The sequence below is a fragment of the Pan paniscus genome, chromosome 3 (genome assembly GCF_029289425.2).
Source record: "Pan paniscus chromosome 3, NHGRI_mPanPan1-v2.0_pri, whole genome shotgun sequence".
NCBI classification, from domain to species: Eukaryota; Metazoa; Chordata; class Mammalia; order Primates; family Hominidae; genus Pan; species Pan paniscus.
In genome coordinates, this window is record NC_073252.2 from 36,954,574 (window position 1) to 36,972,468 (window position 17,895).

The window sequence follows — 17,895 nt, forward strand, 5'->3', positions numbered from 1 at the left end:
TGGACATGCCATTCTCTTGGTGAAAGAAAGGAGGAAGAGAGACAGAGAAAGAGTTGAGCTACTCAGGTCTTCTTAAAATACCTTGAACACTCATGATATTGGCAAAGCAAGTCTTATGGTTAATCTTGAAAATAAGGCAGGGAAACACACTCTACCTACAGGGAAAACATAGCAAAATCACTCTTTACAGGCAGAGAGGTTTGCAATATACCATGAGATTAAATAATCTCCAAAGCCACACCCTAATAAATGGGAAGTCTACTTTAGAATACCAATACAGAGTCCCTACTCTTAACTAATAATTCTAAGCATCATATGAATCATGATAAATTAGTCCTAGAGACAGGAATTGATAAAGAGTCAAAAAAGCTACTTAACGAGATCTTTACTTGTTGTGTCACTACTTTCATAAAAGTAGAAGGATGAGAACAGGCAATTTCATTTGGACTAGAACATTGTGAAAGGGAGTAATGGGAGCATTTGGCAGGACTTGAAATCCATCCTAAGTGATCATTCTATACCCTTTAGTCTCCAGTAAGTTATTGAAGAAAACTTCATATTAGAGAGGTTTTATTAGCATCAGTCTGTATCTCAGTCACAAGCATCCATAAATTACAGCAGCTAGAGAAGCACTGTGGTAATTCTAAGTGACACATGGAAAGAAACAATTTGTGTAGCACAAGAATGCCTCAATTAGAGTTTTTGAGAGTTGGTGAATTTCAGCCATTCACCTGATTTCTACAAGAGTTACTTCATTTGTGTTCCTTGGTTGATATATGTATTGTCATTCTCTTAATTTGTTAAGAGGAAACTCGGTTATTTAAATCATTAAAGTTTGTTTTTCTTTAATTGCTAAAGCCTTAAGAACACATTTCAATTTTTGAAATCTGGCATGCACTGGTAAACTTCATATGTGTTCTATTTTATTGGAATAAATCATTTTAACTCTTATTGGGACTAAGAAGAAAGGTCAACATTGGTCATATTCACCTGAAACAGAAACTTACATTTAAGAAATAACTGGAGTGAGAACAACTGGGGCTTCAAACACGGAAGCATCCCTTTGACCTTAAAGCAGGTACTGTACACTCTATAGTAATCTGGATTCTTTTCTGAAAGATAATGAAAATAGATGTAATTTTTTTTTCTCTCTTTCATTCAAAAACCATGGACTGGGTACAAATGTACTTGAGACAGAGTACTAGGGAGGAGGGGCCAAGACACACATGATCCCTGCCTTCCTGGTGTTTTCAGTCCAGGAGCAGAACTTGCAGACAGAATTATCTCCCAGTGTATTGGAAGTTGTGTTCATGAGCCATAACTAAGTTTCTTTAATTAGTTTCTTGGGACACTTCATTTTCCTTAAAGAGTGTTTATTTCACAGCTCAGCTCTTACTTGTACACTTTTGTACTAGATCCCTAAGTCTTCATGGGCTTTCCCAGATTTTTGGAGTCTTGGAATGACCTCAAAGAGTGCCAAAGCAATTAGTAGATACTCAGAATGCACCAATATTTTTTATAAATATAATAGCATTCCAGAGAGTCTAGCTCCAGTGTTCTTGCTATAATCATTATTTAGCACAGGGCTGTCCAATCTTTTGGCTTCCCTGAGCCACACTGTAAGAACAATTGTCTTGGGCCATACGAAAAATACACTAACACTAACAATAGCTTATGAGCTTAAAAAAAATTACGATAAGAACTTGGAAGAAAATAAGCAAACATCCGTGATAGAAAATAAAGCACTGGAGGGGTGAAGGGTAATTGTATAGGAAAGACAAGGAAAGCCTATCTGAGAAGGAGGCATTTTTCAGTTGAGACCCAGAGATGAGAAAGTGTCATTTGTGTGAAGAACCTTCCCGGGGGATAGATCACCAGAGAGAAGGCTCTGAGATGGGTGATGGCTTGGCATGTTCTGGGAGCTTAAAAAGAGCCAGAGTTACTAGTTAGAGTAAACTAAGGGAGAGAGTAGCCTGAGGCGAGTTGAGGTTGCCAGGTAGTGGAGAGTCATATGAGCCAGGGTGAAAAGTGTGGACGGTGTATTCTCGGGTGTTAGCAAGCCACAGAGTGGTTCTAAGCAATGAATTCATAGGTTGGGTAAACAATAACTATCATTTTATAGCATTTACTAAGTACCAGGAATTGTTCCAAACCCTTTTACCTATATTATTAACTCAATTGATCCTCATAGCAACTCTTTGAAGTAGGTATGCTCTCCTTCCATTTTATAGATGAGAAAACTGAGTTATTGCAAGATTTAGAAGATTGCAGGGCTAGTAACTGGTAGATCATGGATTCAAATCCAGACAGTTTAGCTCCAGAATCTGGGTTCTGTACCTTACTATGCTGCGCTAGTTTGTGGGTCTTTGCTCAAACTCAAAATCAGGGATGTTGCGAAAATATCTTCTACCTTGGGATCAGTGGGGGTTGTATGTTTTGTTCTTCCCAAATAGCAAGACATTTTAGAGTAGCTTTTAAAATCCTATAACTTTACAATGTAAGGATATATGAGAAATTTTATGTGATACACAATGACACTCTAAGGAGATAATCAACTCATCTCAGGTTGCACAACTGCTCACATAGCCAGCATAGGAACTACTGGGGCTTTAGTTTGTTGGAGCATGTATTAAATAACTTAAATAATGAATAGTGGAATATATTTCAACATGCTTATGAAGATGGGTTGTGGGCTATGTGAAGTAATCCGAACTCTATGAGAATCTTTTAATACAACATGGCTTAAATTATTTGATAATAAAGCATGTTTTTGAGCTGGAGTAAGGAGACAGAATTCTCAGGAATACTGCTATGTAAATTTACAGCTGGGTGAAAATTCTGAACTTGGTTAAATAGAATAAACAAATATTAGAGAAAATGCAGACAAAAAAATGTTACACAATGTTCTTCTGTAATCTACACAATTGTAATAGAGAAAATGATTCCTATAGTAACAAAGTTACTATAATATCTAAGAAAACAACAAGTCTAATAAAACTAAGTGTCAAAATACTAAGAAGCATATCAATACATGAAGATGACAATTTTTAATCATGAAAATACAGTGATAGATGAAACATTGGTTAGACAGATCATGAATTGAACCCACGAATTGAATCACAAATATTAATTGAGCACTTACTCTGTGCCAGGTGGCCTTGAGAGACAGAAAAAGTTCCTATCCTTCTCGAGTTTACACTCTAGCCAGAAAAGCGAGCCAAATGCAAGAAATCACACAAATACAATGTCATCGAAAGACTACCAAGATAAAGAAAAGTTCATAAATTCAAAAGTCAACAGATATTTTGCCAGTAAAAAATTAAATCATCCTACGCAGGCATTTTTGAAATAAATAACTTCATGGCTACTAATCTGGTAAGAGCTAAACATGGAATCAGTGTAAATGATGTGTCTGCAACTTACTTCAATAAGCATATGGCACAAAACTGCCATGATTCCAAACCCATTTTCATTATCACTCAGTGTCTAACAAGCATTTTTTAAAATATGAGAACAGGTTGGGTCTCTGTCAGATTGGAATGGTATGATCACAGTTCTCAAGAGAGCTACATAAATGAAATAAAAAGTAGGGAAAATGAACAACTATGTAAAATATGTAATAGAAAATTGACTAGATGGAGAAAAAAAGAAAAACTCATTTGACACAGGCACTCACAAAATAGGCTCAAGAAAGTGGGGACCCTCTGGAAGGCAGTGCAGAGGAAGCAGGGGTCCTTATCCTTGGTGATTTGTTCTGAAGTTCATTTTTCATGCTTCTTCCTTGCTCTATATCGCAGCACAACTGACCCCTTGAGGCTGTGCTTTTCTTGGTTTCCAAATCAAGGAGCTTTGACTGAGTTTAGCCAATGGAAGGAAACAGCAGAAGATTGGAGAGGTTGCAGGAGGACAGAAGCTGCCAGGGTGTACCTCCTCTACTCTCTTTTTGCTCGTGATCTTTTTAGTTGCTGGATGCTCTCCTAGCTCCAGCTCCTGCTAATCAGTTCTACCATAATTCCAGATTTCACCGGGTGACCCCAGTGACCTGGGCTCCAGTAACACTGCCTCCTCACCTTAATCTTCTATTCTAAAAATGACAGATGTGTCTCTGTGATTCCTCAATGACCCTTTTTGACCACCCACCTTTACCCTGGCCTGTAACCAATGCTCTGTATTAAATACCATCTGTTTTAAAGATGTATGAGATTACTCTATTCCTGGTTAGGCACTAACTAATACAAAATACATATGGAAAAAACGAAAACAAAAACACTAGATAGTTCAAGTCTTTAGTTTGGATCCTCGTTCTGTCACTTGGGTATGTAAACTTGGGAAAGAGACTTAAACATTATAAGCTTTAATTTCCCATTAATTCACTCATCCCTTCATTCAACAAACTACACAGTGAGAATAATAATCCCTACATTCTAGAGTTATTGTGAAGATAAGAGAAAGCCATGCACCTGCAATTCTTAACATTATACCTACCTCATAGTAGGCATCAGGAAATGATACTTTACTTCCCACCGTGACTCTTCTTACCTCCAGCCATCAATGCCACACTTATACCTCCTGTGCAGTAAGTCTTAGTATGTACAGGGTCTGGGTGGATATGTTTTTTCTTTCAGTCATTGGAGCAGTCCTAGGAGTAAGTTGTCCTTAATATACCATGTGTTCAGAAAAGGAAACTGAGGCTTAAAATGTTAACTGAAATGTCTGAAGTCATATAGTTAGCAAGTGGTAGAGCCAGAATTCAAATTTATGTCTGCCTGCCTCCAACGTCTGTGATCTTTAATCTGCTAAACAACCTCCCGTCATTACGAGCATGGATTATATCTGATCCCCAGATACTCTGAAGCTAGGGCAAATATAACCTCCCTTTCTCCCCACCCCAACCCAGTGGTATTCCCAACTCTCCTCCATTCTGAAACATAAGTTATTGTATAGGATCACATATGGCTTCAGGAGCTAGGCTTATACCACAATTGAATAATTTTAAAGTGGTGGGTAATTTAGCTTATGAAATGGGAGCAGTAATAGTTCAGATCAATTTGAATGTCCTTAAGAGTCTGTATGGTATATAATGCTTAAGAAAATAACAAACTATGGAGGGAATTGTGTTAGAGTATGAAGTTGTAGCACAAAGGTATATAAAAGAATGAGGGGCAGATAAAGCATGAATTTAAATTTGGGATTTACTAGATTATAAACATCCTTTTGAGTATCAATAAAGCATACTAATATCTTAATTATATATATTTTTAAAAATTGGAATTAGATGAAAACTGGAGAGAGGATTGTTCTAATGTATGTGTATGTAAATATATATGTTTATGTATATGGTTGTTAAAGAAAAGATCGCAAGAATAGGTTACTAAGGATAGTTTTGAAATTTAAACAAAGTCAGGCATCACAACACATTCTACATTATTTCTTGAAATTTCTATTTTTAAAAAGTGTTGACATTATGCAATGCTGAGAATAATAATGTTTTCTTTCTGTGAAAGAAAATAAATATAAACTTTAGAATTAAGATATTCAATCACTTGCCATCACAAAGAAAAGGCATCTATTTCAAAATGTATCCCGTATCAATTTGTAGACATAAAATCTTAAATAGTCATCATACTGAAACTCAGTATGAAAAAGTTGGCCTCCTTAATCACCATTATTAGTACTTTTTTACTATAATTGGGGCAAAAAAATAAGCATCATGTATACTTTCTCACTTGTATTTAAAACAAGTAGTTTTTTTACAATAAAAATCACTATAACGAGTTTATTCACAGAAGACTTTAAGAAAATTGGTAGCTAGCATTGGTCTGTGGCAAATATATTATATTGCAATAGGGAGAAATACCAGGAAAGGTAAATTGAAACAGAATGTGTACATCACTGAACTAGGAAGACAAAAATACAGTGAAGAAACACATAACATAAGGAGAAAAAAAATCTCAGAATATCTTTAGCCATAGGAATGAATTTAATCAAGAATATAGTGGGTTTCCAACCTCTGCTTAGAATGTAGTAAGTGTGAAAATATTTCTACCAACTTGAAAACAAGAGAAAAGACTGAATAATCATATATTTACAACTTTTCTTGAACCTGTAAGACAGATGAAGTTACAGAGCAACCAACTAATAAACAGATGCTTCTAGGAGAGAGGGATGTGATTACATACTGATCTGAGATAGACAACAGGTGATATACAAGCAGGTAAGAAACAGCCAGCTCACTTTATGAACAAATTGCTAAAAGCCAACAGTTGACCGGAATAAAACTGTTGAATGACTGAGAATCACAAACACAAAGGAAATTACTAATCACTCACAGAAGCTTCTCCATGAAACTTGCTGAATGCTTATGAAATGGTGGAGCAAAGCAAGAAACTCGAGAAAGTCCCTCTCCTGGTGCATGCCAAGGAAGGAGACCAGCAGCTGTTGCGGAAAAGTCATTGAGACCTATCTGGATCCCTCTTCCCCATCTCCTCTCTGGAACCAAAGCGTTAAGCCTCTGTGAGAAGAGGAGTAAACACTGTTGCCTCTCTCTGCAAACCAAGAAGAGGGTCCTCACCTGATCATATGGGCACGCTGATCTCAGACTTCCAGGTGGCAGAACTGTAATAAATATTTGTTTGATCTATCCAGTCTATGACATTTTTATTACAGCAGCTTGAACTAAGATAGTATTTTTTAAAAGAGTTTTATAGTTTTAACCCTTACATTCAGACCTTTAATGCATTTTTGACTCAACTTTTATATGTTATGAGAGGTAGGAATCCAGATTCATTCTTTTGTACATGGATATCCAGTTGTCTTGGAAAATGCTATCGTTGAAAAGACTATTCTTTCCCCATTGTCTTGGCACCCTTGTTAAAAATCAATTGTCCATTACTGTTAATTTTTAAATTCTTAAACTGTTTCTACACTCTTGAGAATTTCAATGCATGATGTCTACATATATCGTTCCTGCCAATTACCCTCGAAGTTAGTTTTAAAAAGAAACACAAACTAGGAAATAAAGAATATCTATTCAGTACTTGCATTGGTGGTGTAAGATCTGAAATTAGAGTTCAATATTAAATGCTGCCTTGAAACCTGATAAAATCAAGAGGGCCTCAAATGGCCTGAATGCAAGTTTCTCTTCCTGCCTTGCTAACAGAACAACCCTCCTTGGGAATATGCAGTGTCTAATGATCCCTGAGTAGTGTTGTTTAGTTTTCTGCCAGACTGTGGACTTATTCAAACAAACTAGTCACATCCTCCTTAGGGAACCAGAGGTCGTCCTCCCTCTTGTTACCACAAAGTCTGCCTCCCACAGCCTCTGCTTGCTCACCCTGTTCCTAAATGCAAACCCCATGTGGTCCCGTGTGATCAAAGTGTCCCCTTCCCTTGGGCTGTTTGTATATGTGACTAATTAACTGCTATTGATCTCATCTGTCCAGTGTCAGGTGTCCAGACAGTCCCATAACCTTAGAGTAGAAACCTTTTCCTCAACAATAGAGTAAAGAGGAGGCGATCAAAACCCTACACCATGCATTATGTGACTCAGAAGCCAGAATAACTGTAATAGCTGGGTGCATATATTGACTACTTACTCTTTCTGTTGCCCATGACAGTTAAGTCTGCTGCTTTGTTGATAGCTTAATGCCTTCTCTCAACCTCATCTCCAAATCCACTTGAGATTTAGTTGCTACATCTGACTGTGTTTTCATTTGTTCTTTCAATTTCTGACATACTATTCCTGAATAGAAAGTGACAGAATTATGAGCCCTCTGAAAAGCCAGACAATTTGAGTTCTGTGTACTGGAACTGTGTGTACAGTCAGCCAAGCCTGGTATCAGTATCTCTAATCAACACTGGAAGTCTGCAACACTCAAATCCCAAAACTCTAATGGTAGAATTACACACAAATGGTTTTGCCCTTCATCTTGGGCTTCCTTTCTCCATCTTCCAAAACACACCCTTTGATAACTCTGCCCCGGCTTATGCTTGTTTTTATGATACAACAGCAATCTTCATTTTCACTTTTGTTTTCTTGGAGATTTTCTCAATGCCACTATAAGACACCACTAGATGAAGCTTTGGCAAAGGTGCATTTTTCCTAGTTAGAATATCCTTTTAAGGCTTTGTTCCAGTGCAATAAAGAGTCAATGAAAAAGAATTATAAATGTGTTTCCTACTTGCATGTGCTTTGCCATTGAAGGAATGTAGGTCGGTGGAGAAGAGTACTTATCTCCAAGAGTACTTGGAGATCATACTGATATTTCTATGGCTTTTGATTTTTCTTCTGATTGACCAATGCACTTCCATATCTTGATGATCTAGCATTGTACCATTAGAGACACTCTTTCCCTCTTCCATGCCTTTACTGTTCTACTCCTCCCTCTGAAATTACCTCTGCATTCTTTCCCACATATTCATGTTCCTTTTTGCCTGCCAATATCCAATTATACTCCCACTTGTTAGGATAAATCTGGAGGTTAGAAAATTATTTAAGTATGTGGGAAAAAAAGACTGCTGTAATCAACAAACGTTTATTGAGCATATCACATGTTTAAGATCGTAGGATAAGTGCTCAGAGAGAAACAAAATTGAACTTTCTTGCCTTACAGTAATGGCCTAGTAGACAAATACAAACTTTGTCATTACAACATGTGTACTGAGAGACTATACAATATTCTATTACCTAGAAAGTCCTAATTGTCTACACTAGGTTTCTGAGACAAATATCAAGTAATGAAGCTTACAGAATTATTTATTTGTATGATGTTTGAAGTCATAGGCCTTTCAAAGGCATCCTTACCAATAGCTGCTAAGATCTCTGCCATTGTTTTCCCAACTGGGACAGTCTACTTCACCCCCTAACTGTTCTTCTGCTAATGTGTCTGGAGGGGATATATAGCTTCAGAGGTGACCAGCTGCCACTGTGGCTTCATTTGAGTCTCCCCTTCTCTGCTTTAAATACCAATAAGAGATGCCAGAATCATACTTTATAGCATATGCCTATAGTAAATTTAATAGAAGTTATAATTATTAATTGTTTGTTACAATATGGGAAAGATCCTAGTATAACTTTTACCCAGCAAAGTTCTCATAAAAAAAATTCATACAGAAAAAATTTCTCTTGGCTCTTGTGGACTGTATGTATATTGAGTTCCACTCCAATCCTGAACCTAAGCTCAAGAGGTTATTTAGCTGTCTCTTAGCCCCCACTTCCATTCTTCTATACTCTGCTCTGCAGTGATGGGGAGATGATCTGCAAATCACACATCCCATGATCTGCTGCTAGCCAACTTCCTGCTAGGTCTGTGGTCTACCAATAGAAAGACTTGTGGGAGATCACAAGGTTAAGAAAGAAAGTGGGCCACGCACGGTAACTCATGCCTGTAATCCCAGCACTTTGGGAGGCCAAGGTGGGTGGATTGCCTGAGGTCAGGAGTTTGAGACCAGCTGACCAACATGGAGAAATCTCATCTCTACTTAAAAACACAAAAAAATTAGCTGAGTGTGGTGGCATGAGCCTGTAATCCCAGCTACTTGGGAGGCTGAGGAAGAGGAATTGCTTGAACCAAGGAGGTGGAGGTTGCAGTGAGCTGAGATCGCACCACTGCACTCCAGCCTGGGCAACAGAGCAAGACTCCATCTCAAAAAAAAAAAAAAAAAAGTGAAGTTTTCTGCTCAGGAATCCAATAGTGTGGCACTTTATGGAAACTGATAAGGGTTGTAGTACCTGTAGCAAAACTAGGTGAGATAGAGTTCAGTTACCTCAACAGAGGTGATACTTTTTCAGCAGTTCCAACCCTGAGCAAAGCAGTGCCTGCTCAACAGATCCAGAACTGGCCATAATAGTGTCTCCAACAGGACAGATGCAGGTGCAGCCTCCTGAATAGCAATCCACAGTAATTACCAGATTTGGATTTTGCATTATTACATTTCTTTTTCTTCTTCTGCATTCATCTTTATTTATTTATTTAGTTAGTTTTTCATACACCTTTTAGTTAATTCCTTGCATTCAATGCCCTGTTTGAAATTCTTAGAGCAGTTTTTGCATTCCTGACTAGAGCCTTCTGATATATGTGTGTTTTAATTCTTAGACATCTGAGAGAAGGACTAGGGGAAGCAGCTGAAATGGAGTGTTATATTCACCTGCCAGTAGAGACGATGAGCTTTGAAGCTGATATATACAATATCTGACAAGGCAAAGCTCTAATTGCACTTAGGCAAGCTTAAATTTGAAATGAAAAAGGAAGTAAGTGTTGATTTAGTGATGCCACTTACTAGGCTATTGACCTTCTATTATTGATCTGTCACAAGTAAAATGGAATTAATTTGGCTACTTTTTAATGGAATAGACATTTGAAGGATGATATGGTCTCACTTATAACTGAGTCTTTGTTCATTAACTTTAATCCTTTTCTTCTTTTCCTCCTTTGCCCCACAGTTTAATAGGCACTTCATTTGGGAAGCCTTTTTGACACACTCCTTCCCTATGTTCTATGCCATGAACTTTACTATTAATAATTTACTTGCCTAGAAAATTTAATGAGCTCTGTTATTGTTGCTCAATTTGTCGTTTGGTTTTTTCAGAAAAATTCCTTGATAACAAGGAAACTCCTTCAGTTTCTTGCAGTCCAAGTATTCCAGTAATAATTGTAGCATGAAGAGATTACTATAAAGATCCATGAAGCCCACTTTTTCCTATCCTCAGCAGTATAGAAAACACAAACAGCTTAAAAGAGAAGTTTCAGCTGGGCATGGTGGCTCAAGCCTGTAATCCCAGGACTTTAGGGAGTCCAAGGTGGGCAGATCACCTGAGGTCGGGAGCTCGAGACCAGCCTGACCAACATGGAGAAACCCCGTCTCTACTAAAAATACAAAAATTAGCTGGGAGTGATGGTGCATGCCTGTAATCCCAGCTACTCAGGAGGCTGAGGCAGGAGAATTGCTTGAACCCGGGAGGCAGAGGTTGCAGTGAGCCGAGATCACACCATTGCACTCCTGCCTGGGCAACAAGAGCGAAACTCTTGTCTCAAAAAAAAAAAAAAAAGAGAGAAGTTTCTAAGTCCAGAGGAGCTAGCAACTTCTTGTGAGGTTAAGGTGTACAGAAAGGAAGCAGCATGAGCTGTAGGAGGGCATGTGCCCCAGCTCAGGACCCTTCACTAACCCCAGACACTTCCACTATGAGTAATCCCATTTGGCTTTTCCCTTTCACAGGGAGAGAGGGAGAGAGGTCAAAGTATGATACAGCTTCCATGTGGAGGAGCTTATCAGCAGCTTCTTCTTTATTCCTTTAAATGTGCAATGTCCCCAGTGGATGTTTATGCAAATGTGCCAGAAGTATTTTTGTCACCATTGACATTTGAATGACAATCTCCAAAGTAGCAAATTTTGCTTTCACATACAAAGGGACTAATTACATGTTTTCCTTCACCATTAATTTGTCCTTTCCCAAGTTGATAGGTGCTGTCACAACTGCATTTCAATTTGGCTATGACATATAGAAGCTGGTACCATTTGGCTTTCTTCTCTCAAAACATAAAACAATGGTTAGAAAGCTTTATAATCATAAGAGTGCAGAATGTCTTTCTTTTATAATCTTTATATTCAATGACAAAAACATTTGCCGAAAGCTGTTCTAAAAAGCAAATTCCCACTAGATGTAGTAAAAGCATAAATATAGGCTGATTTTATTTGGAAATTAAATCGTGCATTTTATATAATTGCAGCTAGGTGAAATTGAAGTTTTATATATTTGAAATTCCAATCAAACAATCTGATCTGAAATAAATGTAAATCCTGCAATAAGTGAATGAATTTCACATTTGCAAAATGATAAGTGGTATTTATTAAATTCAGCTGAGCAATATCAACCAATAAATTTTGAACATATTGAGGAGTGAGAAAACTACACTTGATTACCTATCAGTAAATCCTAGGGGGTGAAAGTCTTTTAAAAGGTTATGGAAATTGCATGGCATGTTAAGTTATTGTGTATGGAAATGCATTTCTTACTTGAGTACTAGGTTACTCTGACTTCTTGTTCATGTCAAACTAAATTCCAGGTCAATGTTGTAATGTACTAAATTCTACCTCCACAAAATTTGTATGACAGGCTTGTCACCTCTAATAACAGTTGTCTTTTACAGAAATTAGACTCTGTACCAGGCTTTGACATGTAACCTGTAAAAATTTACGTGAAATGTAGATATTTGCTGCTGTGGGTTATTTTTTTAAATAAAATTTTATTTATTGGATAAGTTTACTTTCTATTTCCTTAGACAGAAGAAAAAGTAGAGAGTGAGAAATTATTTAAATTAGAATGTCTTTCCTTGGTGCAAATACTGCATGATTGGAAATACTGCTCAATAATACAGCTGATTCATCTACAACATATTTATTTCACACTTTCCACGTCAAGGTCATGTTTTTACATTGTGTAGTTTATGAACAAAGCAATTTGGAATTGTAGCTCCTCTAAAACTAAAGGGATAAATACAAATGATAATTCAACATATTTGACCAAAAGCATTTATTCAATAAATATTTGTCAGGCACTCATTACGTGCAGGTCTCCATTTTAGATGGTATCGAATACAGAGGTGAAACAAACACAACAGTTAAGGAATTTATACTTTATTAGGAAGATCAGGCAGATATATAAATCATTTTAATACAGGGCAAAATGTGACAATCACTGTAAGTGACAAAAAGATAAGGGCATAGAAAATTCTGATTACAGAAAGAAAACTTTGTGCTGAGAAATAAAGGGAGATTCCTATCATGTGTTGAATTTTGTTCCTACAAAATGTATGTCCAAGTCTTATCCCCTGATACCTGTGAGTGTGATCTTACTTGGAAATATTGTCTTTTCAAATGTAATTAAGTTAAGGATCTTGAGATGAGGTCATTTGGGATTCAGGGTAGACCCTAATCCAACGATTGGTGCCCTTGTATGAGAAAGAAGAGGGACATATGAGATGCAGTGGCACGAGGAATGAAGCCATGTGAAGATAGGGGCACAGACTGGAGTGATGCAGCCACCAGTCCAGGAAGCTTCAGTCCAGGAAGCCTCGGGCCACCAGAAGCTGAAGGAGGCAAGCAAGGAAAGGATTCTCCTCTAGAACCTTCAGAGAGTGTGACCCTGCCAATACCTTGATTTCTGACTTCTGGCCTCCAAAATTGTGAGACAATGTATTTCTGTTATGTTACACTTCGGGGTTTGTAATCATGTCTTCCTGCAGCCCCAGGAAAGTAAAATAACCGTAACACAGATAACATTTGAGTTGGAACTCAAAGAATGAATTGTATTTGGACATTCAGATCCTATCATGTAGCAGGATGCATGCATGTCATTTCAGGCAAAGGTAATACCTGAGTAAAGACTGGAGTGGGGAATGCTTGGAAAACAGAGGAAGTACATTTCTTAGTATTCTAGAACAATAAATGAATGACATGGGGAAGTAGAGAGAAGAGCAGGGGGAGGTGGAGGAGAGGTGGTGGAGCAGAGAGAGAAGGAACTGAGAGAGAGAATAAAACGGTTGAGAATTAGCATGGAAGCCATAGGGAAGGAAACATCAAGGAAATGGTGCAGAGTGATGAAAAAGTATCCTTTGCTCTCTGAGAAGTGTGAGACCCAGAATGAGATTCCTGGTCACTGAACTACACCAACATTTGAGAGAGAATATATTTTGGAGAGAAGATTCAGACACCATATATTCATGCACAGGTGTTCTAATAATATAAGAAATATGTTTTTCTTATTTAAGGTTTTTACACAATTTAAAAGATTTTGCACATGGAACTGTTTTTCAATAATCAGTTTCTGATCAACTACTTTTGTTTTTTAGGAATTACTATCTAAAGTATTTTTCACTGCTCACTTGAATTCATTTACCCTTTTTTAAAATCCCCATGTGGATGTATTTGTTTGAATTATTTCATATTGTTCAGAGAGAAAAAATTACTATTCTTTTAATTTTATCTTTCCAGTGATGCTCCTCCAAAGAAAAACTTGCTTATTTTCTTGGGTGTGTGTTTGTGTGTGTGTGCGTGTATGTTTCAAAATGGTGTTTCTTAAGAATTTATCTGGCTGGGTGCAGTGGCTCCCAGCACTTTGGGAGGCCAAGGCAGCTGGATCACCTGAGGTCAGGAGTTCAAGACCAGCCTGGCCAATATGATGAACCCTGTCTCTACTAAAAATACAAAAATTAGCCAGCCATGATGGCTCATGCCTGTAATCCCAGCCATTTAGGAGACTGAGAGATGGAGGCTGCAGTGAGCTGAGATTCCACTACTGCACTCCAGCCTGGGTGACAGAGCAAGACTCCATCTCCAAAATAATAAAAATAATAATTTATCATAATACTTTATAAAGTAAAACAAATTGAATTATAGATTAAGTAATGAAAAATGTATTTGATGCAAATCAATAATAAATCATTTTGACAGTACTACACTAATTTGTAAGAATGGGTCTTAGAGGATTACAAAACACCTGCATTATCACATTTTTTAATTTTTTAAAGTTTTATTGAGGTATAATTGATATGCAAAAATTGCACATATTTAATGTATAAATTTGGTGAGTTTGTGCATATTCATGTATGCATAATACCATCACCACAATTAAGGTACTAAGCACATCTATCACTTCCCAAAATTATCTTTTGTTCTTCTATGCATGTTTTTATTTGTTGTTGTTGTTTTATTTTTTGGTAGTAAGAACACTTAACATGAAATTTTTTCTCTTAGCATATTTTGTAGTGCACCATATTGTATTGTTACTTGTAGATATGGTGTTGAACAGCAGGTCTTTAGAACGTATTCATTTGGCATAACTAAAACTTTATACCCATTCAACAACAATTCCCTATTTGCCCCTCCCTCCATCCTCTGGCCACCAGAGCCCTGTTCTCTGCTTCTACCAGTTTAGCTATTTTAGGTACATCATACAAGTGGAGTCATGCAGTATTTGTTTTTTTGTGCCTCAATATAATGTCCCTCAGGTTCATCAAGGTGCTGCCAATGGTAGGAGTTCCATTTTCTCTTTACAGTAACAAGCAGAAGTGTGCTAGTAAACTGGCTCTCAAAAAATAAATAAACTTTATTTATTTATAGTAAATAATTTATATTTATTTATAATAAATAATTTATATTTATTTATATTTATTATTATTTATAATACATGACCATATCTGTGGCATAAATACCTCCACCATGGCCAAATTCAACCTAACAAAGGATTTAAAAGTGGGCTTGTAAAATTAATGAATATTTAAAAATTACTGGGGCCAAACCATCAGCTCCAACACACTACTGGATGTTGGTACTGGTATTCCTATTTTATCAAAGAAAAACAGGAGCCAAGAGAGATTAAGTAACTTTCTCAAATTCACACAGCTAGGATGACAGCTCAGGTCCTTTTATTCCATACAATATGCTCTTTTTATATCATAATTCTAACTACCTCCTTATTGATAGCAATGCAAGCTTTCATTAATGGCATGATTTTTATTCTCTCAACTACTCATAAGATAATTTGAGATACAATCAGATTAAAACACACATTTTCAAAATAAAAGACATTTATGTGATATATACATATCCTGTGGAATACTACTCAGTCATAAAAAGGAAAGAAATAATGTCATTCACAGCAGCCTGGATGGAATTAGAGACCATTATGCTAAGTGAAGTAACTCAGGAATGGAAAACCAAACATTGTATGTTTTCACTCATAAGTAGGAGCTGAGCTATGAGGAGCAAAGGCATAAGAATTATACAACGGAATTTGGGAACTTGGGAAAGGATGGGAGCTGATTGAGAGATAAAAGACTACACATTGGGTACAGTGTATGCTGCTCAAGTGAGGGGTGCACCAAAATCTCGTAAATCACCACTAATGAACTTATTTATGTAACCAAACACCACCTGTTCTCCAAAAACCTATTGAAATAAAAAAAATCTAAAAAAACATTAAAAATTAAATAAATTAAAAATAAAAATAAGAGACATTTACAAATAAAAACTAAACAATCATTTTAAATAAACCAAGGCAATCAATAGCAGATTATAGATATTTTTATATACAGGCACTTTTTTGTGGAATGAAAATGTAATAGAAATTTATCACTAGGACAGTTGTTTGGAGGATGTTAAATGAATGGGAAGAGTCACGCTTTGACCATGGTTTTATGAACATAGAAACTAAATGATTTTCACATACATATTGAAAGGCAGATCATCTTACATTTACTCATAACTTAATGGAAGCAATTATGTTAAGACTGAGACGGAGTAGATTGATAGAAAAAAATATCAGAACAAAACCTAGAGAGGTAACTACTCCCTTAGGCTGGCCTGAATTATAATATGTTTTAAAAATAATTTTTATTTAAAATTCACAATCCAATCCTTTGATAGGCCTATTAGGCTGCTATTCTATATTGCTCAATAAAGTGATAGGAATAAGCTTTAATATCGGACATAAAAAGGCAAGGGATGCTTTATATTTGGAAATTTGACAACAGGAATGTATTGCTGTTCAGAAGATGATCAGAGAACTTTAGCTCATAAATGAGTAACACAATTTCTCGTAATTAAAAACTATTATGTCTTCTAGATACACTTGGACATTTCCCCTCCCCACTCACACCCGCGCCCCCTACCAAAAAAAAAAATCAGGATTCCATTAGTCATTCATTTACTTGCTCATTTGTTCAACAAAAAATCAGTTACTACCTACTACAGTCCATGTCCCATGTTAGTTGTTAATGACAGTTTGCACTCCAATGATACCCTTGAAAGAAGGACACATAGTTTAACATTTAAAGTGGGAAACTTCTCTCATTTGATTAAAATGTAAACAAATGCTTCAAATCAATATTAACAAATTTAGAACAGAACTTCATTCAGTGTTGCTTATGCCTCTTATGCAGTCATCCCAGTCATCGCCAGCTGTCCTGAAGATCAGTGTCCTACTGGCCTACAGATCAACAGGCACTTGAGTCTGTCAGGTTAGATACTTAGGTTTCACCACCTTTACAAATCAGAATGGAAATGATGACAACTCCGTGACCATGGTTCTCACTCGGTTGGTTTGCCTTTCTCTCTATTTCAACAGTAGCCAAAGGGTCAATTTTCTCCACTGGCTACACCATCTTAAGAATATCAAGCCAATCACGAGTTTCCCAGGAGCCAGAATGCTTTGCCTCTAAGCCAGCCTTGACTATGACTGCCTCTACTTGATGAGCACATTCCCATTTATAATTAAGTTTGGTCTTTTGGTGTGCTAAATCCCTTGCTGTTTTGGGGTTCCAGCTGTTCCAGTTTTGATTAATAACACATGCAGACTGCATTATGATAACTTGCTGTAATCAGGATTACTTTGTTAGTGCACAGAATTTTTAGATGATAAAAAATTCATCAACTAATTGTGTATCACCTAAAAACTTAAATGTATTTTTACTTAAAAATAAAAAGATCAAGTATATGTAGAATTATTAAAAATAATATCAAAGAAAATCAGATTAACTCAGCCTATAGCAGGCTCATGTAAACAATCATAATTAGGTTCAGTATCTTATAAAATCAACGCTGTGCATAAAAGTGATTAATGGTGATTCTAATTGACCTACAAACCAATTATGACATGGCAAGAAGCCTTCGCTAAGCACAAAATGCCATTATAGAGATTCATCGATCCAAGTGCTGCTATCGGGGAATATTTCTATTGTGCTGAATGTTCAGCAAGAGATAATTTACGTTAACTTAACATACTTTTCTTTAGAGAGATTTTTACTTAGAAGAAAGCAGAATAGCTGGTACTTAAAAATACAGCTCTGAAAACAAAATGCCTGGATTTTACTGGCTCCGGCACAAATCAATTATATAGCT